The 22,928-nt window shown below is 52.2% G+C and overlaps 1 pseudogene; it reads left to right on the top strand.

Moving 5' to 3' along the window:
• The first annotated feature begins 20,688 nt into the window (after positions 1-20,688).
• Positions 20,689-22,587, top strand: LOC142570680 (uncharacterized; annotated as a pseudogene).
• The last annotated feature ends 341 nt before the right edge of the window (positions 22,588-22,928 follow it).

Here is a 22,928-nt window from a genome sequence, read left to right as displayed (position 1 = left end):
AAAGGTCGGCCTGAGCTAGCCTGCTCTCGCCTGCAACTCTGTACAGGGAGAACAGGCGGAAGGGGAAGCGAAGACGGGATGAATGATGATGACGACATTTTAGAGGGGATGCTGTCAATAGCAGTGCGCGATCTCGCAGCACTGCTAATCGCGCAGGCCCACGGCGATGTTGCGGAAATGTTCCATAACATCCCTCAATGAACATTGTTAGATATCTTGTCAAGCGACCACTGACGCTAGGGAAGAAGACCTACCGGAAATCTATGTGCACCAAAAGAATTAACTGCGCGTTGAATGGCAATAACTCACTGGCGCACTAAGGCGCATGAAGCCCGAGCTTCGTAAGCTCTTACAGAAAAGCTGCCATGAGCGGCTCCAGTACTGCAATACCTGCAGAGCAAAGATAGTTGCTCGCGTTTGCGAATCGGAAGGGGAACCACGCGCACAGAGTTCAGAAGACTTTTCAGGATGCTTTAAATCGCCTTTTCGTTGTTATTTTCAGTCCATTTCTGGCTCAGAGCGCCACTAGATTCGTCAGGTTGTTTGTTTTCTTCCTTGCGCAAAGGAGCGATGCGGAGTGGGTTAGTGTGGCGAGTCTGGAAGGCAGCGAAAGCCATTGGCACTTCCGAAGCGGCCGGTTGCGAAGTATGACCACCTTGCTTTGTCGTTGTATAAGGCGGTTTAGGTTTATCTTTTTAACCTCATGGAGGACGGTGGTTGTTGTTCTGCAAGTTAGCACAATAGCCTACTGTCTTTTTCGTAATGTTGGTGCTCACCCGGGAGGAAGACGAAGTGATTCTTTGATAGAACGCTTGTACTTTTGTCTCCGTTTTTTCGCTTTGTTTCCCTGCATTTCTGGGAGCTGCCGCTCCCTCCTTGCGGCAATGGATGAAGAAATATCCGAGGACTTTCCTGATGTGCAGCCGTCAGGTCGGCTAGCGTCCAGGAAACGTGGAAGTGCGTCAAGCGATACAGACAGCGAGGCCACTGATATACGTTCGGACAGCTACGACTCGTCGGACGATGACTTCCAGGTCGTGATGAGTAGATCAGCGAAAAGAAGACTACTGCAGGCATCTTCGTCGCCAAGTGCTTCTACCGTGAAGAGTGCACCGCTGCGCTGGCCGCACACTGTGCTCTTTATGCCCGTGGACCCGGCGACCAATTTGCGGCTCCTCAACAGGCAGGTCCTCTCTTCCTTACTCGAGAGAATCGCACCAAATGAGATTAAAGACGTGCGAATAAACTCGCGGAAAAATGTCCTGGCAGTTGATGTGTTACATCGCAGCGCCCTACAACACCTACGTAATATAACTGATATCGACAATGTAAAGGTGCGATCAATGATCCCTACAGGCGGCGATGGTACTGCGGGCGTCATTTATGACGTCGACGTTGCCATTCCTAATGACGACTTGCCAATGCTGATAAAGCCAACGACAGAAGGCAATTTCATTACAAGGATTTCCAGATTGGGAAACACACGCTGTGTGAAGATTTTGTTTGAAGGATACAGCCTTCCTTCCCACGTCAAAGTAGGACGTGTCCGCCATCCAGTACGACCATTCGTACCGAAGCCCCTCCAGTGTTTCAAGTGTTGCAAGATTGGCCACGTGAAGGGTGTCTGCGTGAACAACGTCGTGTGCTCGCGGTGCTCTGAGTCCCATTCAGAAGACGCCTGCAGCGCACATGTTCTAAAGTGCCCTAACTGCAGTGGTCCTCACAAGGCCTCATCAAAGGATTGCCCGCGGATTCGGAAGGAATTCACGATTCGAAAACGAATGGTGCGGGACAATTCAACGCATCGAGAGCCTGCTACCGCTTTACGGCGACGTCGGCATCGACACAGAAAACGTTCGCGAAATTCCGCAACTGCAGATAGGTACACGCCAGCTACCGTCAGAAGGACTGCCGCATCACCACACTGCGCCACCAAGACAGATACAAGGAAAGCAAACAAAGCGGAGAGGCTCGCCCGTCCTGAAGAATGGCCTGAGCTACCGAGGGCACAACTCCCTGCTAAGTTACCTCAAAACGCACCGACTTCTACGACTTCTGCAACTGTTGAAGCGACGCTGGCTGATGATCTCCAGGTCATCAACATTCTGCAGTCGCTCATGAGTGCCATTCGCGTCATACTCACCAACATGAAGTCTTCATCTGCGCAAAGCGCACTACAGGTGCTGGACACTTTGAGTCCAGTACTTGCAGCTCTTGGTTAAAAATCATGGCTCTCCAAAAGCTGTCGTTTCGGGACGAAGTCCGAAACGCGTGGATATTTCAGTGGAACGCCAGAGGACTGAAGTCACGCATGTCGGACTTTCGACAGTTTGTATTCACGAATAAGTTCCCAGTCATCGTCATCTGCGAGCCCCTATCAGATAACATCAGACTGTCCGGGTATGAGTGTTTCATGTCCGCCACCCACGGAGAATGCAGCAAGATCATCGTATTCATGCGACGTGATCTTACGTATGTCCATCATCCAGTGTCTCCTGACCAAGAAAACCAATACGTATGTCTGACAGTGAAGAAAGGCAAGCTCACTTTCACATTAACTGGAGCCTACATATCGCCCCCAAGTCGGTTGGACTGCGAGAGATTACGGCGAATCACGACAGCGACTCCGCAGCCTTTGGTGATTACTGGAGATTTTAATGCCCACCACCATCTCTGGGGAAGTTCTCAGATAAACTCGAGAGGCAGAAGATTAGTGTCATTTGCCTCCGAACAAGAACTATGCTTGTTAAAGGATGAAAGCCCCACCTTTCTACGTGGAACTGTCTACTGTAGCTGCCTGGACCTGACCTTTGTTTCACACTCCTTCACTAGAAAGGTCAGGTGGTTTCCGGATATTGAAACGCGGGGAAGTGACCACCTACCCACTTATCTTAGGGTTGAAGGGTTGACGGACTCCAAGTTAGCCGCCGTCACACAATGTATAGACTGGACTATGTTCAAGTCAATTGTCGAAGACGGCTGTCGTGATGACTTGTCCTCTAGCCTAGAGGACATAATAAAAGGTGCCCTAGAGGCTGCGAAACATTCGCTTCTGAGAACGTATACACGCACCGAATACGACATTGAGCTAGAGAAGCTTCGTGCAATTCGTCGTCGTGCAGAGCGAAGATACAGGCGCACGAAGTCTGTACATGACTTGAGGTTGGCCAGAAGAGCTCAAAAGGAAATTCAGCGTCGCATGGACGAACTTGCATCGCAAAGATGGAAATCATTCTGCGAATCTTTGGATCCACGAAAACCTTTGTCTCACATATGGAGAACTGTTCGTGGTCTCCGTGGAACCCCTCAGCAGCGCCACCCTTTTAACTCTTTGGCCCTTCACCAACAATGCAGCGAGATTGACGTAGCGGAAGCTTTCTGCAGGAGGATTGCTGGCGAAACTAGTTCCGCTGGAACATCGACGCTACGCCACTCACCGATTTCACGCGACCCCCGCATGGATAGTCACTTCTCCACGGACGATCTCGAAGCTGCACTGGCCTTGTGCAAGCGTTCATCTTCACCAGGACCCGACGGTATAACCTACCGTGCCCTGTGTAATCTTGGCAAAGAGGCTCGAAAAGTGCTCCTGCTCTTGTTCAACAGCTCCTGGCAGACAGGTACGGTTCCCCAGGAATGGAAGACGAGTCACCTAATTCCAGTGCTCAATCCTGGCAAGTCACCTGTAGACATTGCATCATACCGACCAATTGCGCTTGCCAGTTGCATCGGAAAACTAATGGAGAGTATGGTTCTAGCACGGCTAGAATGGTACCTCGAGTATTACCATGTATATCCATATGCAGTGGCCGGTTTCAGGCGTGGCCGTTCTTCCATAGACAACGTTATCGACTTGGTGACGTACGTCGAGCACCAGAAGTCCTGCAAAAGATTATCTGCTGCCCTGTTTCTGGATGTTAAAGGAGCGTACGATAACGTAACGCACGAAGCGATTTTCAACGCGTTATAGGCAGTAGGACTTGGCGGCAAAGTCTATTTCTGGATAAGTAGCTATCTACACAAGAGATCCTTTTTCGTACTTACCGAGGACAGCCCGACCTCCCAGTTATAGTAACCTAACACTCATTGGACTCACCGACATCCTGCCAGGCAACGTTAGGCTCTCCATCTATGCCGACGACATTTGCATTTGGACGTCGACTGTGACGCGACTGCAGCTTCGCGCGCGGCTTCAAAAGTCAGCCACTTTAACATCATCCTACCTTCGAGAACAAGGACTTCGTATATCACACGAAAAGTGCGCAGCAGTGGCATTTACCAGGAAATCAATGTCTCCATACGTGATATCTGTCGACAGACACATGATCTCGTACAGCACGAGTCACATATTTTTAGGGGTGGTCCTTGACAAAAATCTCTCCTGGACCCCTCATGTGACTTATGTGAAAAAACGCCTGACAGGAATTTGCCATATGTTTAAGTTCCTTGCAGGAAAGACCTGGGGAGTGCCAATACACTCTGTGCTGCAACTGTACAGGGTCCTCTTTATTGGATTCCTGCGGTACAGCCTACCAGTCATGTCCAACGCCTGTAGAACTAACCTGAATATAATCCAAAGCATCCAAGCCCAAGCCCTCAAGATATGTCTCGGTCTACCGCGGAGTGCGTCAACGAATGAAGTTATTGCAGTTGCTCAAGATTTCACTATTAGAACGCACATTAGCATTGAAACAATGCGTGTGTACATAAGACACTTCGCCCGGACCCCTACCCACCATGAAACATCGTTCCAGCGCACAATTGAACACGGACGAGAAGAGAAAGACAACACGAACGCCGGACTTCAACTGAATTTTATTCATGGAAAAGAGCGCTTTATGTACACAGGGGGAGGGGGTGGGGGGCTGCTAGTGCGCAGGACCACTCAAAAATATTTCCTTGGTCTAGGGAACAGTCATCAGAGGTGCCAAACCAAAATAAGAAAGAAAGAAAAAAGGAAAAACCTTTCCCTCTCTTTTTTACATCACTCAGTACAATCTTGCTCATCTCCCGCCCTACCTAGCTGATTCGACACACCCGTTTGCTAGGTAGGGCGGGAGATGAGCAAGATTGTACTGAGTGATGTAAAAAAGAGAGGGAAAGGTTTTTCCTTTTTTCTTTCTTTCTTATTTTGGTTTGACACCTCTGATGACTGTTGCCTAGACCAAGGAAATATTTTTGAGTGGTCCTGCGCACTAGCAGCCCCCCACTCCCTCCCCCTGTGTACATAAAGCGCTGTTTTCCATGAATAAAATTCAGTTGAAGTCCGGCGTTCGTGTTGTCTTTCTCTTCTCGTCCGTGTTCAATTGTGCGCTGGAACATTGTTTCATAATGCTAATCATAACCAACTAGCCCAGCTGTCCATCCTTACCCCTACCCACCACCTAGCAAGTCTCCCAGTAGATAGGCCCCACACGACATTCAGTGCGACTGTCTTCGCGCACCGTGCCTCTTTCAGGTCAGGTTACACACCTGCGGCAAGGCCTTCCACTCCTCCATGGTGTATGCGCCGTACTCAAGTGAACCTTACAATCCCAGGACTTCAGAAAAAGTCGGACTTGCCATCATCAGCGCTCAAGCAACTAACTTTACCTCTCTTGTACGAGAAATACAGCGACTGCACACACGTCTACACTGATGGATCAACTACATCAACAAGTTTTGGCGGCGCTGTAGTTATACCAGCAATGAGAATAACCAAGCGGTTCAAGACTTCCCATGTCACTACGTCTACAGCTGCAGAGCTCGCGGCTCTCCGCGACGCGCTTCAAGTGATAAATGCTGAAAGTCCTAGAAAATGGTCAGTCTTCTGCTATTCAAGGCCGGCCTTGCAATGTGTGCTGTCATTTCTCCGACATGGAACTCACGATCAGCTCACGCGCGAAATCGCGGAACTTGTCCATCACTTAAGAGAAAAAGGCCATGATATCTTTTTTCAGTGGATACCAGGTCATTGCGGTATCATTGGAAATGATGACGCCGACAAGGCAGCTCAAACGTCAAACCAATAAGACCGCTGCGTCCCCATTCCTCTCTCAAGGACCGACGCCGCGAGGCAACTTGGCATTCTAGCACTCACGATCTCCTTAGCAGAGTGGAATACCGTACATACAAGGCGCACAAGATTGCACAGACTAAACCCGTCACTTCAACTCAGACCTCCAGCCGGTCTGCACCGGCGTGAAGCGTCTCTTCTGTGTCGGTTATGGCTTGGAGTGGCCTTCACGAATGCCTACTCAGCGCTAATTGGAACGGCTGATAGTCCTGCATGCGATGTTTGCGGATGCGAGGAAAGTATTGACCACTTATTGTGCCATTGTCCTCAATTTCAAGCACAAAGACAGTATTTGTCCAACACATTGAGGAAACTAGATGATCGTCCTCCGAGTGAACAGACAATATTAGAGCACCGTCCCGACCGATCATCGGCTCAGAAGGCAGTGAAGGCACTTTCGTGTTTTCTCAGAACTTCTGGTTTGCTCGAGCGACTTTAACTGAAGTGCTGTCCGTACACGTACCTACACCTCTCTCCCTTCTTTCTCTTCCCCTTCTCCCGTCCCCCAGTGTAGGGTAGCCAACCAGACTACTGACTGGTTAACATCCCTGCTTTCCTGTATTCTTCTCTCTCTCTCTCTCTCTCTCTCTCTCTCTTGGTGCTCACCCAACTAGCATCGTTGGAACTCTTGTATTTTTGCTACATATCGTAAATGAAAGCGCAGACCGCCTTTTCGCCTCTTCGGCGCCATTGAGCTCCTCACCGGTCCGTTCCTTTCGCAAAAGCACGCTGTGTCTTCCTAACTCACCGTCCGTTTGAGACTTCACGGAACTGCAGACTCGCATCGCGTGTGTGTTTTGCTAGCATGACGGAGAACCGTTGCTTCCCCGCCTCGCTTTTACCCTGAGGGTCTCTTTCGGCATGAGCCGCGCGCGAGGTCCCTAAAACAAACACTGCTCGGACGAGGGACCGCCGTTCACTCCATCAACTCCTCAAGACTCGATCGCGCGCTTCGCGAGCGCAGCGGGGCGCCGGGACACCTCGCGATATTGAACGGTATGTGCCTCCAAGCGCCGAGACAAACGCCGACAAAAACAAATAACATCGCAGCAGTATTTCTCGGGGGGGCACAAGCAAAACGGCTTCCAATTATCTCCCGCGCCGCCTTCAAGACGAGTAAGCAACGAGTTTCTGCATTTTGCCGCCCCATAGTTCGCGTTCGTACAACACGTGTGCATCCCTGCGGTCCTTCTGATCTGCGCCGTGCGCGTATAGCCTCCGGAGTTGGAACTCTGTGACCAGGCCGCGATCACTTTGCCGGCCGCGTAGACAATGCTCTTCGGTGTTTCTCTTTCTTTCTTTCTTTCTTTCTTTCTTTCTTTCTTTCTTTCTTTCTTTCTTTCTTTCTTTCCTTCTTTCTTTCTTTCTTTATTTCTTTCACTATTTAAGCAGGCCCCGAGGTCACAGCGCGCACCTTCTCCTCCGCGCCTGTTTGCGCTGGGGCTCAGACCACGAGCGACAGTCGCCGTCACAGCGGGGACGTGGACTTAGGACGGAATTAGGAGCAATGGAGATTAAAGAAAAAAAAAACTAAACGAAACATAAAAGCATCCCCCCAAATAAAGATTCAGATACGAAGCGATCGCAAACACGACGACGGGAAGTCGTCGCGCAAAGGCACGCCGAGGCGCGCAGCGCAGCTTAAGTATAGGAGTAGTGGTGACGTCAGCGCGGAAGCCCTTCGGCGCCAGAATCTTCGCTGCTGCTAACCGTGATTAGCGTCGTTCTCAAGGGTTGCGTGGGCGCGGTCGCGCTTTTACTCGCGCACGGCCCGTGTTGTTTGTCGCACTCTGAAAAGAGAGAGAGAGAAGGAAGGACAAGGATAAAGGCAGCAACGTACAGCAGTTCTGTGCGTCACCAACGCGCGGAACTGCGACCCCTTTTGGCCTTCCCTTGAGAGGCACCAGGGTTACTGCGAGTAATGGAACCAGTATGGGAGATCAAAGGCATCAATACGTAGATTGACTCGAAATCCCGTCCCATCGGAAGTAGATGCTCAGCGAAGCTGTTCCAAAACCACCGCTACGACTGTTATGTAATGAAGTGTGGCGGCCTCACGGTCGCACAGCAGCTGCCAGACACCCTTCCCCTTTTGACTCGATAAAATATTATCGCGGAGTGTGCGGGAAATGGAAGTGGTGCGAGGGTGTACAACCGAGCCGTAGAGGCTGGACCAACACAAAAATAAAGTCAGTTGTTGCTTGTTCTTCAGGGACGCCTCACTCGCTTCTTTCTGCTGATTTCCAGCCGCGCTCGCGTCCCGCCCAACAGAGGTAAGGCATGTTGTTGGGCTAGTCGGTTCATAGATTCAGCAAAATGTTTGCACTGCGCGAAGACGTAAACAAAAACACAGACGCACACACGGCGCTGTCTCTGTGCGTCTGTCTCTGTTCGCGTCTTTTCTTCGCGCAGTGCAAAAGTCTTCCTGAAGGTATGCTTTGCCGTATTGATGGTTCAGATGCTTGTATTAAGTTTGTTATTTATCGAAGCGTATGCTGTTCTGGGACCGTTTCTATTCTTCCAGGAGGGGTGGCAGACCAGCTTTTCGAAACACACACACACACACACACACACACACACACACACACACACACACACACACTATATATATATATATATATATATATATATATATATATATATATATATATATATATATATATATATTGTCACGTATACTTTATTTCTTTTCGGTTGCTTTGGTTCGCTTCCGGCATTCCTTCGGTCACGTCATATTTTCTGTAGCTCACAACGCGACCTTGAAACGGAGATTTAAGGCTTTCGCTTAATAAATCCCACACAAAGGGATGTGCCACAAGCAATACTAGATCACACGCACAAAGCAAAGCACCTTATCATGTGGCAGAAAGATTCTTTGGAGTACATAACTCGCCTCAAAGCAGCTTTTACATCAGTATACCCCGTTGACACGGCTTTAAGAAAATACCAACCTCCTCCTAAACGTTGCCTTCAGCATTATCGATGCTCTTATCAGCATTTCTCAAAATTTTCAGCACCACTGGGTCGCGCAACTGCCCCTAAATTACCAGCCTCCATAGAATGCTGCGGTCCGTCCGCGGGAGCCCAGGAGAAAAATGGTGCCGTGCGCAGCCGGCGGGCGAGGAGAATCGAGGAGGAAAGCGCCGCGAGGAGGAGAGTGTCACTACATTAAAATTATCGGGCTGCAACAGCCCAGGGATCCACCGACCTTCCGTGGATCATCATTTCAAGACCCAGATAACCGGCTGGAAACATATAAAAGGGTCGCTGCATTCAACAACTGGAAGTCCGACGACAAGCTCCAGCATATGTACTTCGCCTTAGCAGGCGTCACCAGGACCTGTTTTGAGAACCGAGAATCAACCCTGACTACATGAGACCTCTTCCGCAATGGCTGCCTGCAGACGTTCCCGAGCGTCCTGCACCAAGAGCGAGCCCAAGCTCTACTGGAAGCCCGCATGCAGCTGCCGAACGAGAACATCGCGATCTTTACGGAGGAGATGAGCCGTCTATTCCTCCACGCCAACCTGGAAATGTCTGAGGAGAAGAACGTGCACCAATTCATGCGTGGTGTGAAAGAGGAACCTCTCGCCGGAATGATATGAAGCCCACCGAAGAGCGCCGACAAGTTTCTTCGCGAGGCCACCAGCATCGAGAAGACACTGGAAATGCAGAACCGGCAATTCAACCGACTCACGAACTAAAAAATTATGGGGTTTTACGTGCCAAATCCACTTTCTGATTATGAGGCACGCCGTAGTGGAGGACTCCGGAAATTTGCACCATCTGGGGTTCTTTAACGTGCACCTAAATCTAAGTACACGGATGTTTTCGCAATTCGCCCCCATCGAAATGCGGCCGCTGTGGCCGGCATTCGATCCCGCGACCTCGTGCTCAGCAGCCCAACACCATAGCCACTGAGCAACCACGGCGAGTCCTCACGAACTCAACAAACTACACCGGAGTTCAATCACTGGTCACCGACGATCTGCGCGAGACTATCAGAGCGGTCGGGCGGGAGGAGCTTCAGTAGCTATTCCCTTCATCACAGCATCAAGTGGCTTCGATTGCCGACGTCGTACGCGGAGAGCTCCAACAATCACTTGGAGTACCTCAATCGTCGCAGTCTCAGCCGGAAACGCTGACGTACGCCGCGGTAGCCCCCCGTCACGTTCCCCCTCCGCGCCTGTGCCAGGACGCAATAACGACGCAGTTGCGCCGTCCGTCACCGCCGCCAACTCGCCCGCCTGTCGTCCAGCGCAGCTACACAAGGAAGACGGACATTTGGCGTGCCCCCGACCACCGTCCTGTCTGCTATCACTGCGGGGAAGCCGGACATGTCTACCGCCGATGCCCATACCGTGAAATGCAACTACGAGGGTTCGCCGTCCACGCTCCGCGCCCTCAGCAAGGTGAACGCCCTCGTGATATCGCTCACTACCTCGCCGCTACTCAGTGGAGCCCTCGACGACCGTCCCGTTCGCCGTCACCCCGCCACTACTTGTCGCCGCAGCGCCGTCCATACACTGGCCCAGCCCGGGGCCGGTCCGTCAGCCCATATCTGTAAAACTAAAAGCAACAACCGAAGTAGGTATGGTTGCTGTTCGTCGAACTGACGAAGATCTTCCGCTACCGACGAAGATGCCGAAGAGACTCTCACGACGGCATAACGACACGCCGCCATTCCGACGAAGCCTCCAAGCAAACAATGCACCGGCTAAAGACCTGACCACACGACGTACCAGCCACACGTAAACACGACCCAGCCGTGATCCGACGCCAAGACGTAACTGCAGCGCAAGATAAAAAGCAAGCGACCTCGATGTGCTTCTCGACGGCAACGCATTCACCGCCTTAGTGGACACAGGAGCCGACTACTCCGTCATCAGTGGATTATTCGCCGCTAAGCTGAAGAAAGTCATGACTGCATGGGACGGACTTCAAATTCGGACAGCTTGAGGACACCTCATAATGCCGACGGGAATCTGCACGGCAAGAAAACAGTTCATGACCGGACCTACCCTGCAACGCTCGTTTTAATCGAACAGCGCTCGTGAGACGTAATTCTTGGCATGGACTTCCTGAACCAACACGGCACCATCATCGACCAGAGGTAGAAGTCGATAACGCTGTCCACAGAGCAACCGATACCGACGGAGAGGCCTTCCAGTCAGCGTGCCTTGAGTGTATTTGAGGACCAAGTCAGCATACCGCGCCTTGCTACAGCATTGTCATTTCCGTCGGCAGCGAAACACCCGCATAAGTTGAAGGCGTCATCCAGGGCGACCAACGTCTACTGCTAGACTGTGAAATGTGCGTCACAAGAGGGATCGATCGACTTCACGGAGGGAAGTCGGAAGTGATGTTAACCAACATCAGCCAGGAGTTCAAGCACATCAACAAAGGCACGACAATCGCGTATATCGAGGAACCTGTGGAAACCAGCAATGCGTTTGTCCTCTCCGATTCTACCGCATCTCAGGAGTCTTCTCCGACGATACAAGGACTGCTTTTCGACGTCATCGAGGATTCGACAAACGCCAGTCGCAAAGCCTCGCATAATAACCGAAGAGTGTGCTCGACCACTCTGCCAGAGCCCATACCGAGTTTCGACGGGAGAACGTGAAGCTATAAGACAAGTTGACGAAATGCTGCGCTACGACATCATCCAGCCGTCTAAAAGCCCATGGCATCTCCTCTTGTCTTGGGGAAGAAAAAGGACGGAACCCTACGTTTCTGCGCTCATTATCGTCAACAGAACAAAATCACTAAAAAGGGCGTATACCCCCTCCCACGGATAGACGTCGCATTGGATCGGCTCTGAACGCTAAATACTTCTCGTCGATGGACCTCAAGTCTGGCTGCTCGCAAATAGAAGTTGACGAAAGAGATCGCGAAAAGACCGCCTTCGTCACGACAGACGGCCTCTACGAGTTCAAGGTCATGCCATTCGGGCTCCTCTCAGCGCCTGCAATGTTCCATCCGTGATGGACACGCTGTTAGCAGGATTGAAGTGCCAGACCTGTCTTGTTTATTTGGATGACGTCGTCGTTTTCGCCGGAAATTTCGACGATCGCCTTTCGACAGTACCAGAGACCATCAAGTCATCAGGGCTCACTCTGAAACCGGAAAAGTGCCGCTTCGCTTACGATGAGCTTCGTTTCCTGAGTCACGTCATCGGCAAATCTGGAGTTCACCCCGATCCCCAGAAGACTGTTGCCATCGCAATGTTCCCGCAGCCCATCGACAAGAAGGCAGTGCGTAGATTCCTTGGCATGTGTGCCTACTGCAAGCGTTTTGTCAAGGACTTTTCACGCATCGCTGAGCCGCTGACACATCTAACTAAATGTGATGTCGAGTTCAAGTGAGAAACGCCGCAGACCGACGCATTTCAGGAACTCAAACTACGCATGTAGTCGCTACCGATACTTGCGCGCTTCGACGAGGACACCGATACAGAAATCCACACTGACGCCAGTAGCCTAGGCCTCGGTGCCGTCCTAGTCCAGACGAAGGACAGACTTGAACAGGTGATAGCTTACGCTAGCCGGTCGCTCTCAAAAGCGGAAGGCAATTATTCTACGACCGAAAAGGAATGCCTCGCCATCATTTGGGCTGCGGTGAAATTCCGCCCTTACCTATGTGGCAGGCCGTTCACAGTCGTCAGCGACCATCGCGCGTTGGATTGGCTAGCTAAATTAGAGGACGCTTCAGGATGCCTGGCCAGGTGGAGCCTCAGACTGCAAGAATATATGACATTACTGCAATCTACAAGTACGGGCGAGAACACTCTGATGCTGATTGCCTATCACGCGCCGCCATTGAGCCGCCGCCGCAAGATGACGAGGATGACGACGCTATTTGGATCCGACCGCTGGTACGATCTGTTGGGAACTCGGCGCTGACGCCCGTGGTTGTACCTGGGTCGCAAGCCCCAAGGGTAGCGTTGGCCTGGCGGCCTGGGGTACAACTCGAAGCATCCGAAGGTCCCGGCAAAGCATGAGTCGACTGGTAACAACGAAACAACTTGTTTATTTTAACATCGCAAAGAGTTGGCGGTCAGGTTTGACCGAAGTAGAGAGACGGGAGAGCACTTCACTCAACTGAAGAAATCGGAGCCCTCCTTTTGGCGTCCGGGGGCAGCTGTTTTTATACTCTCGCAGTTGAGGGCAAGAAGGAACCCCTCAAAAGACGAGCACGTGAATGTACAATGGGCTAATGGTGACGCACACTGTCGTGGCGCTGCGCACGATCTCGTAGCACCCTGTCGTGGCGCTGCGCACGATCTCGTAGCACCCCGTCGTGGCGCTGCGCACGATCTCGTAGCACCCTGTCGTGGCGCTGCCGGTCGGACACAATGACTGTAACGAGAAGATGGTCCCTGCTTTGGCATCGCCTGTTTCGGGCACAATGACTGGAACGAGATCCCTGCTTTGGCATCGCCTGTTTCGGGCCCAATAACTGGAATGAGATCCCTGCTTTGGCATCGCCTGTTTCGGGCACAATGACTGGAACGAGATCCCTAGGCGGTCGCATCGCCGCAGTCGCGCCTGGAAACACCTGGCGATGAGTGTTGCGGCGACGACGATCGGGCCAAAATGTCTGCCGCCCCGCCGCAGTCGCGCCGGCAAAACCACGTGTCGCAGGCGAAACGCAACAGACCGCCCCGCCGGGGGAAGGAGATCCCGATGGACAGGGGACTGCATCCGCTGTCCGGAGGGATGTCGCTCGATGATGCTCATAACCGAAGTCGGGCGTCCCTTGACGTTTCTTGAGCGCAGCGCACAGAGAAGGCCTCGTTCTCTCGTTCAGGTTCGCACGGGACACTGCAAAGTGACTTCGGGAGAGTTCACATTTTTGTTCTCGTTCCCGGCAAGCGTTAGAACTACGCTGAAAACTCAACCGCTCAGTCAGCAAGCACGGCACAACCCTCACTAAGCCCTGCCAGGCTCTTTCCCCTTTTTATACCACTGCCTAGTTCCTTACAGTAGTCTAGCATCACTCAGAACGCGTCCACAAATTGAAAAATTGCACTAGAAAGCATATCATCACTTTGAAACACTAAACAAAAGCAATATGTTAAAAAAAAAAATCCTGCCTCAGGAAGAAAAACATCAGTAACAAACAATTTTGAGGCTGATTCCTACGTTAGGGGCTTCGACTTAAGCCATCGGCGTTACCGTTGAGACTCCCCTTTTTGTAACGCACCTCAAAGGAATATTGTTGTAAAGCGAGGCTCCAGCGCAGGAGGCGGCCATTTTTGGGAGAGATGGTCTGCAGCCATTGGAGAGGGCAGTGATCCGTCTCAATGATAAACCTCGAGCCGGCTAGATAGCATGACAATTTCTGAACGGCCCACACGAGACATGCACACTCTTTCTCGGTGGCGCTATACGCCTGCTCACGACTGGTCAGCTTACGACTAGCATACAGGACGGGGTGTTCTACTTCTCCATTTTCCCGTTGGCACAGTACAACGCCCATGCCTCGCTCACTAGCATCGCACTGAACAATGAACCCTTTTGTATAGTCTGGCGATCGTAGCACAGGCTGGCTTGTTAGGGCACTCTTTAGGGCGCTAAAAGCTCTTTCCTTGGTCTCGTCCCAGACGACTGTTTGAGGCTCTGTCTTTCTTAGAGCATCCGTCAGGGGAGCCGCGATATCAGAGTACCTAGGGATGTACCTCTGATAGTAGCCGGCGACACCCAAGAACGACCGAATATCGGTCTTTGTGCGCGGTTGCGGAAAGTCTCGCACAGCGGCCACTTTTATTTCAGAGGGGCGGCGACGACCCTGACCAATCACGTGACCGAGGTAGACAACCTCGGCCTGTGCTAACTGGCACTTAGGAGCCTTGACTGTCAAGCCCGCTTCGCGCAGGCGGGTTAGCACTGCCCGCAAGTGTGTCATATACTCAGACCAGGATGCGGAGAATATCGCTACGTCGTCTAGATACGGTAAAGCGAATTCTTGCTGTCCCCGCAACACTTTATCCATGAGGCTTGAAAAACAGTATGGCGCGTTCTTCAAACCAAAACTCAACACTTTAGGACGGAATGTTCCCATTGGTGAAATGAACGCCGCATACCTACTAGCCTCTTCTGTAAGTGGAACCTGCCAATAACCCCTGACAAGATCTAGGGTGGAAATAAACTGAGCGCTACTAACTTTCTCAAGGCGCTCCTCGATGTTAGGGATCGGATAAATTTGATCCTTAGTGATGGAATTAAGCCTGCGGTAGTCGACGCAAGGACGAGGTTCCTTGCCCGGTACCTCAACTAAAATCAAAGGGGAGGTATAATCACTCTCACCTTCCTCAATAACACCGAGCTGTAGCATTTTCTTTACCTCAGCCTCCATAATATCGCTCTGGCGGGGTGACACCCGATACGCCTTGGATCGTACTGGCTCTGGGGAGGTAAGTTCAATATCATGAGTAAGTACAGAAGTCCTACCAGGCCTCTCAGAGAACAGACCTTGAAACTCTTGTAATAGCTGGTGTAGTTCGGTTTTCTGCTCAGGCGACAGCGGTGCTTTACTGATAAGGTCACTAATGACTTGACCGGTGTCTTCCCTGTTCGTCACTGAGCCTAGTCCCGGAAGCTCGACTGGAAGCTCTTCAGGAACGTTTACCATCATGCACACCACTGCTTCCCTTTGTCTATAAGGTTTGAGCAGATTACAGTGGTAAACTTGCTGTGCTTTCCGCTTTCCTGGCAGACTTACCACGTAGTTAACGTCCGACAGTTTCTGAACAATTCGTGCTGGGCCCTCCCACTGCACGTCTAGTTTGTTGTTTAGCGATGTGCGCAATATCATGACCTCATCGCCAACCTCAAAACGACGGGCCCTGGCTGTCCGATCATAATAAACCTTGGCCCTCTGCTGGGCCTTTGTCATTGCTTCACCTGACAACTCCTGTGCCCTTCTTAAGCGTTCGAGGAGCTTAAGCACGTACTCCACCACGACTGGGTCGTCGCCCCTACCTTCCCACGATTCCCGAAGCATGCGAAGCGGAGATCGAAGCGAGCGACCGTACACCAGTTCAGCTGGCGAAAACCCCGTAGCCGCATGCGGCGCGGTCCTTAAAGCAAACATCACCCCAGGCAGACACAGCTCCCAGTCAGTTCGATGTTCAAAACACAACGCTCTCAACACGCGCTTCATGACGGAGTGGAGCTTCTCAACGGAATTCGACTGTGGGTGGTACACTGAGCTGTGTAACAGCTTTACCCCACACCTTTCGAGAAAAGTTGTCGTCAAAGCGCTAGTAAACACTGTGCCCTGATCTGATTGGATTTCCGCAGGAAAACCAACTCGCGCAAATATGGACAGTAGTGCATTAACTATCTCAACTGAGCTGAGTTCTTTAAGCGGCACTGCTTCAGGGAACTTTGTCGCTGGGCAGATCACAGTCAAAATGTGTCTGTACCCCGTGGCTGTTACCGGCAGAGGTCCCACAGTATCAATAACGAGCCGTCTAAAAGGCTCCGTTATGATAGGTACCAATTTCAACGGCGCCCTTGATTTGTCCCCTGGTTTGCCCACCCGCTGACAAGTGTCACATGTCCTCACGAAATGGTCTGCGTCCCGAAAACACCCTGGCCAATAGTACTCTTGCAAGAGACGGTCCTTAGTTTTCTTAACTCCTAGGTGTCCGGACCACGAACCCCCATGTGACAAGCGCAACAGATCCTGACGATAGCATTGAGGCACGACCAGCTGATCGAACTCCACTCCTCTTCGGTCTAGATACTTCCGGTACAGGACTCCACCTCTTTCCACAAAACGCGCAGTTTTCCTGGCGATACCTTCTTTGACATTGCAGCGCACGTTTTCCAGGCTGCCATCCTTTTCTTGCTCGGCTATCAAAGCCGTCCGGCTGACTTTTAGCAACCTATCAAGTCCGTCTGACGTAGGCGCGATGAGCAAATCAGTAGATAGCTCTTCTAACTTTCCCGAATCGGGATTTTCCTCTCCAGTATCTGGCGCCTTCAACGCTACAGACTCAATTTTATTCTGTTCGGGCGTGCTCTGAATATCAGCTTGCTGCGCCTCTGACCCTTTTTCGTTGTTTGATAACGTCGGCCCCGCAACTACCGCCTTTGCAGCGAGCTCCCGAACCTTCGATCTGGTTAAGGCCTGAACACTAGCTTCACCAAACAAAAGCCCCTTCTCGCGCAGGAGGTGATCGGACCTGTTTGAAAATAGGTACGGGTACTGGGGTGGCAGCATAGATGACACTGCCGCCTCTGTCTCAAGCGCTCCGAAAGGTCCTTCAATAAGCACCTTTGCTACCGGCAGACACACGCTATGAGCTTCCACGGCTTGCTTGATCCACGCGCACTCGCCCGTGAACATATGGGGTTCTACGTAAGATGGGTGAACTACATCCATCGTAGCTGCGGAATCGCGAAGCACTCGGCACTCTTTCCCGTTCACGAGGAGGTCTCGCATGTAAGGCTCGAGAAGCTTCATGTTCTCGTCAGTGCTGCCTAATGAAAAAAACACAACTTTTGGTGTTGTTTCCGGACACTGCGCCGAAAAGTGACCCGGCTTCTGGCACGTATAACACAAGCGCGCTCGCCTCATCTCGAACCGCTTTCTGCGTTTGGCTGCCGCCGTCTCTTTACGTTTGGTCGGACTGCTTTCGCTCGCATCCGCACTACGCGTGTCCCCCTTTAATCTCATGGGTGTGAACTTTGGCCTCTCAAACTTCGAGCCAAATTCACCCTTTTGACCGTCCTTAGCTCCGCGAGCTCGACGCGTCACAAACTCCTCGGCTAGCTCAGCGGCTCTAGCCACCGTACTCACGTCTGGCCTATCCAAGACCCAGTATCGCACGTTCTCCGGTAACCGACTATAAAACTGTTCTAGCCCGAAACACTGCAGAACTTTATCGTGGTCACCAAACGCTTTCTCTTCTTTGAGCCACTCCTGCATGTTCGACATAAGCCTATACGCAAACTCTGTATATGACTCACTTCTGCCTTTCTCATTTTCCCGAAACTTCCGACGGAACGCCTCCGCAGACAGCCGGTACTTTTTTAGAAGACTCGATTTCACTGTGTCGAAATCCTCTGCCTCCTCTCTATCCAAGCGAGCGACTACGTCGGCCGCCTCGCCGGGTAACAAAGTGAGCAAGCGCTGTGGCCACGTTTCCCGAGAGAACCCCTGCTTCTCGCACGTTCGCTCAAAGTTAACCAGGAACAAACCAATGTCCTCTCCAAGCTTAAACGGCCGCATCAGGTCAGTCATTTTGAACAATACGCGTTCTCCTGCACCGTGTGCCTGACTTCCATTACGAGCGCGTTCCATCTCTACCTCAAGACGCTTCATTTCCAAAGCGTGTTGACGGTCACGCTCTTGTTGCTCTCGCTCTTTCTGTTCTTTACGTTCACGCTCTTCTTTTTCTTTCTGTTCTTTACGTTCACGCTCTTCTTTTTCTTTTTGCTCTTTAAGTTCGCGCTCCTGTCTTTTTGCAGTCTCCCTCTCCTCCATGGTCTCAAGGCATTCCGACAGCTCGTCATCCTCAGCCTCTAACTCAAGAATAGCCTTTAGCAGTTCAGGTTTTCTTAGTTTGTCTGAGACATCCAGACCCAACTCTCTTGCAAGCTCCAACAATTTCGGTTTGCGCAACGACTTCAAATCCATGGCTGCTCTGAATGCTGCTTTCTCTACTGCTTACTATTGTCTTGCCGCAACTAACCCGGCAGCAACGACAACCACAATTACCAGCTCTGTTTCTAACACTAACAAAAGCCTGGCAAAGCTCAGAAGAAGAAAGTCCCGCACTCACCAAACCTCGCAGGCAGGAATTCCGCGCAGTCGTTCCGCTGCAGGCAACCAGTCGTCACACAGGGCTCGTTGCACTGCTCCCGGATCGTCGTTGAGCTGCTCAGCATACTGTCAACTGCATCTCTTTGCTGCTGGCCTCCGTTGTCGCGATCTCGCCGCTGGCAGACCGTTGTTTGAAGTCGTAGGCGATCTCACCGCTGGCAACCAGATATTTGAAGTCGTAGGCGATCTCACCGCTGCCAACCAGATGTTTGGATCCGACCGCTGGTACGATCTGTTGGGAACTCGGCGCTGACGCCCGTGGTTGTACCTGGGTCGCAAGCCCCAAGGGTAGCGTTGGCCTGGCGGCCTGGGGTACAACTCGAAGCATCCGAAGGTCCCGGCAAAGCATGAGTCGACTGGTAACAACGAAATAACTTGTTTATTTTAACATCGCAAAGAGTTGGCGGTCAGGTTTGACCGAAGTAGAGAGACGGGAGAGCACTTCACTCAACTGAAGAAATCGGAGCCCTCCTTTTGGCGTCCGGGGGCAGCTGTTTTTATACTCTCGCAGTTGAGGGCAAGAAGGAACCCCTCAAAAGACGAGCACGTGAATGTACAATGGGCTAATGGTGACGCACACTGTCGTGGCGCTGCGCACGATCTCGTAGCACCCTGTCGTGGCGCTGCGCACGATCTCGTAGCACCCCGTCGTGGCGCTGCGCACGATCTCGTAGCACCCTGTCGTGGCGCTGCCGGTCGGACACAATGACTGTAACGAGAAGATGGTCCCTGCTTTGGCATCGCCTGTTTCGGGCACAATGACTGGAACGAGATCCCTGCTTTGGCATCGCCTGTTTCGGGCCCAATAACTGGAATGAGATCCCTGCTTTGGCATCGCCTGTTTCGGGCACAATGACTGGAACGAGATCCCTAGGCGGTCGCATCGCCGCAGTCGCGCCTGGAAACACCTGGCGATGAGTGTTGCGGCGACGACGATCGGGCCAAAATGTCTGCCGCCCCGCCGCAGTCGCGCCGGCAAAACCACGTGTCGCAGGCGAAACGCAGCAACGCCTTCATTGGAATAATAAGCGCGGATGACTTCGCTGAACAGCAACAAGCAGACCCGTACCTAAAAAGCCTCGTCGAATATTTGGAAGGTGTTGCAAATGGGTCGCAAGCCCCAAGGGTAGCGTTGGCCTGGCGGCCTGGAGCACAGCTGGAAGCATCCGAAGGTCCTGGCAAAGGATGAGTCGACTGCTAGCAGAACAACTTGTTTATTCTAGCATCGCAAAAGAGCGGCCGGTCAGGTCGACCGAAGTGGAGAAACAGGAGACCACGTTACTCGACTGAAGAAATCGAAGCTTCTCTCTTGGCATCCGGGGGGCAGCTGCTTTTACACTCTCGGAGGCGAGGGCAAGAACGAACGGCGCGCAAGAGGCGCACGTGAGGGCGGTGCACGGACACGCTGTGACAAGAAGTGACGTATCCGCCGGGCCGGCGCCGGTCAGACCTCCTCGTTTCACAGTGCATGCGCCTCGTATGGGCTCCGTATATTTCAAACTCTTGTGGCTAAACAATCATAGCTGGACTCAAACTAACGTCGGAACCAGTTTCCGGAAGTGGTCAGCTACCGATCCAGACCAGTCCCGACGCCAGGGACCCAGGACAAGGGTTTCTACGACCACAAGATTGCTAACCCTAACAAGATCTTCAGCTGATCCGTCTGGCCGAGAAACAGGTGCGCCGCAGCTACGAAGGTGCGCGGCGTCGCTGCCGCAGTCCCGGCTCCCGAGGACTTCGCCCAACGACTCGCATCCCCGTGAGATCAAGTAAGCGCAGCCCCTCCCCTCATTATGGAGGTAGTAGAGGTTGAGGGCACGGAAATAGCCCCCGAAGAAGTTACCGTTGAGGCAGGGTGGCTTGTCAGCCACCGTAAGTAACGACAGACTACGCAGGCATCATCCCTACCCATACATGGCTCCCTCCGTGCAACAGCAAGCGCACGCACCAAGAGTACCCAGCAGTCTGCACTACGCCCACGCGCACCACGGCAACCACGACTTCCGAAGAACGATATCAAGATCGTCATACGCCCAAGAGACGGTTTCAACGTGTCCAAACTAGGAGACGCCCAGATACGCGACTCAATACTACAGATCACGGGCATTACAACCAAAGAAGCAGAGGACGACATTTACCGCTCATGCACGGATAATAACGTCATTGTAGTTAGCACGCCAATCATGTCTAACGCCAAAAAATACTGCCGCATCCGCTGCCTCCCCATCGGAGCAGTCCGCTACGCAGCCACAGCATACGTCACACCGCCGGAGGACACAGCCAAAGGAGTCATACATAACATCCCTGCATATGACACAGAAGAAGACATTACCAACAGTCTCGTTTACAAGAAGAACCCTACGATTCTGCAGGCCCGACGAATGGGCAGTACTAATTCAGTGCTCATCGTATTCGACGGAAAGCAAGTACCGTACCATGTCTACTACCGCGGAGCAGAATACAAATGCTATCTACATAAGAAGCGCATCGAGGTCTGCGACATCTGCGGGACCGTCGGCCACAGGGCCGATGTATGCCCCACTCTAACCCAGAAGAAATGCAATAGCTGTGACACAGTAAATCCACCGGCTGATCACCCCTGTCACCCTTGCTGCGCGCTCTGCGGCAAAGGCCACCCGACTGGTGATAAGTCCTGCCATCGCCGCTTCCAGACACCACACCTCCTACTCCAACGACGATGGCAACGCCTACGACTGGGACAGCAAGGAGCGGACCAGGAGACGGGGTCATCGACTTCAGCAAATGGAGACTCAGCTCTGCCAACACCGAAGCCGACACCACAACCGCAGGCTCCCGAACGCAGCAACTCACGCGGACGCAGTCGGTCTCGTGGACGCAGCCGCTCCCGAGGTCGCAGTCAGTCACAAGGACGCAGTCACTCCCGGAGCGGACCGGATTCAACACCACCGCAGCAGCAAGGAAACGCAAGCCCTCGAACGACAACAGTTAAAGTGCAAGACACACCCCCCCAGGGAAGCTGGGCCAGCATTGTCTCCCACACAGGTCACACCTCACAACCTATAGCAACCCCAGTGAACACAGTTAGTGACGGTACCATGCACAGCTTCATGCATGAGCTCCGATCCTTACGTGCTGAGATACAAGACCTCAAGACAGAAAACGCTAAGCTCAAATCACAACTTGCAGACACACAACCCAAACACTTACCATCAAATGCAGACAACCTTCCTGTCCCTGCAGTAGATTGCCGGCAAACCACCCAACAACCAACCCCGCACAAGCGCAAAGCTCTCGAACCAATCGCAACAGCGGCACCACCAGCATACACTTCAGAAGGAAATGTCAACTGTGAGGCCCTCACTGAGCTGCAACAGCGGATAGAACGCAACCTCAACGAAGCAATAGACTGTAAGCTTGCCACGTTGCTCGACGCCTCCATTGCAAATGCTCTCGAACGCGCAATGGACAACCTCCTTACTGCGAAACTAGAAACGCTACTACTGCCCAGAATTGAGCAAGCCTTTGCGGCAAGAGAACAACAGCGACAGGAAAACATGGACGACACGCGCAAAGTGTTTCAAGACATGGTCGCGACTCTGGCTCAAAATCACAACACCCGTTTGACAGAATTGGAAAACACCCTACTCCGTCCCAGAGCAGGTCCCCTAAAGAAGCCGTACTCGCGTCCCGACAAAGATGGCTGCGAGTAATCCAGAACGTGCTACCTACTGCATTTGGCAGTGGAACTGCCGGGGCTTCCGGCGAAAACGAGCACACTTAGAGCAATATATTACCTCTCTCCAACCACATACTGCCCCCGATGTTATCGCATTACAAGAGACCGGAGTAGCGGCTAAGCTGTCGGGATACGCGGCATACACCGCAGTTTGCGATGACAACCGCAGGCCCCAGGTAACCACACTAGTTAAGCGAAACATTCCGGTTAGACAGCATCACACAGGCATTGATACAGCAGCCCACATTTTCCTGGAGATCATCCCGTCTGCAAGGCGCAAGCAGCAGAGTCTCTTCATCCTCAATGTGTACAGCA

This window comes from Dermacentor variabilis, chromosome 2, assembly GCF_050947875.1.
Source record: "Dermacentor variabilis isolate Ectoservices chromosome 2, ASM5094787v1, whole genome shotgun sequence".
Taxonomy (NCBI): Eukaryota; Metazoa; Arthropoda; class Arachnida; order Ixodida; family Ixodidae; genus Dermacentor; species Dermacentor variabilis.
Note: the sequence above shows the minus strand (reverse complement) of the source record. Positions and strands in the feature narration are given on the sequence as shown.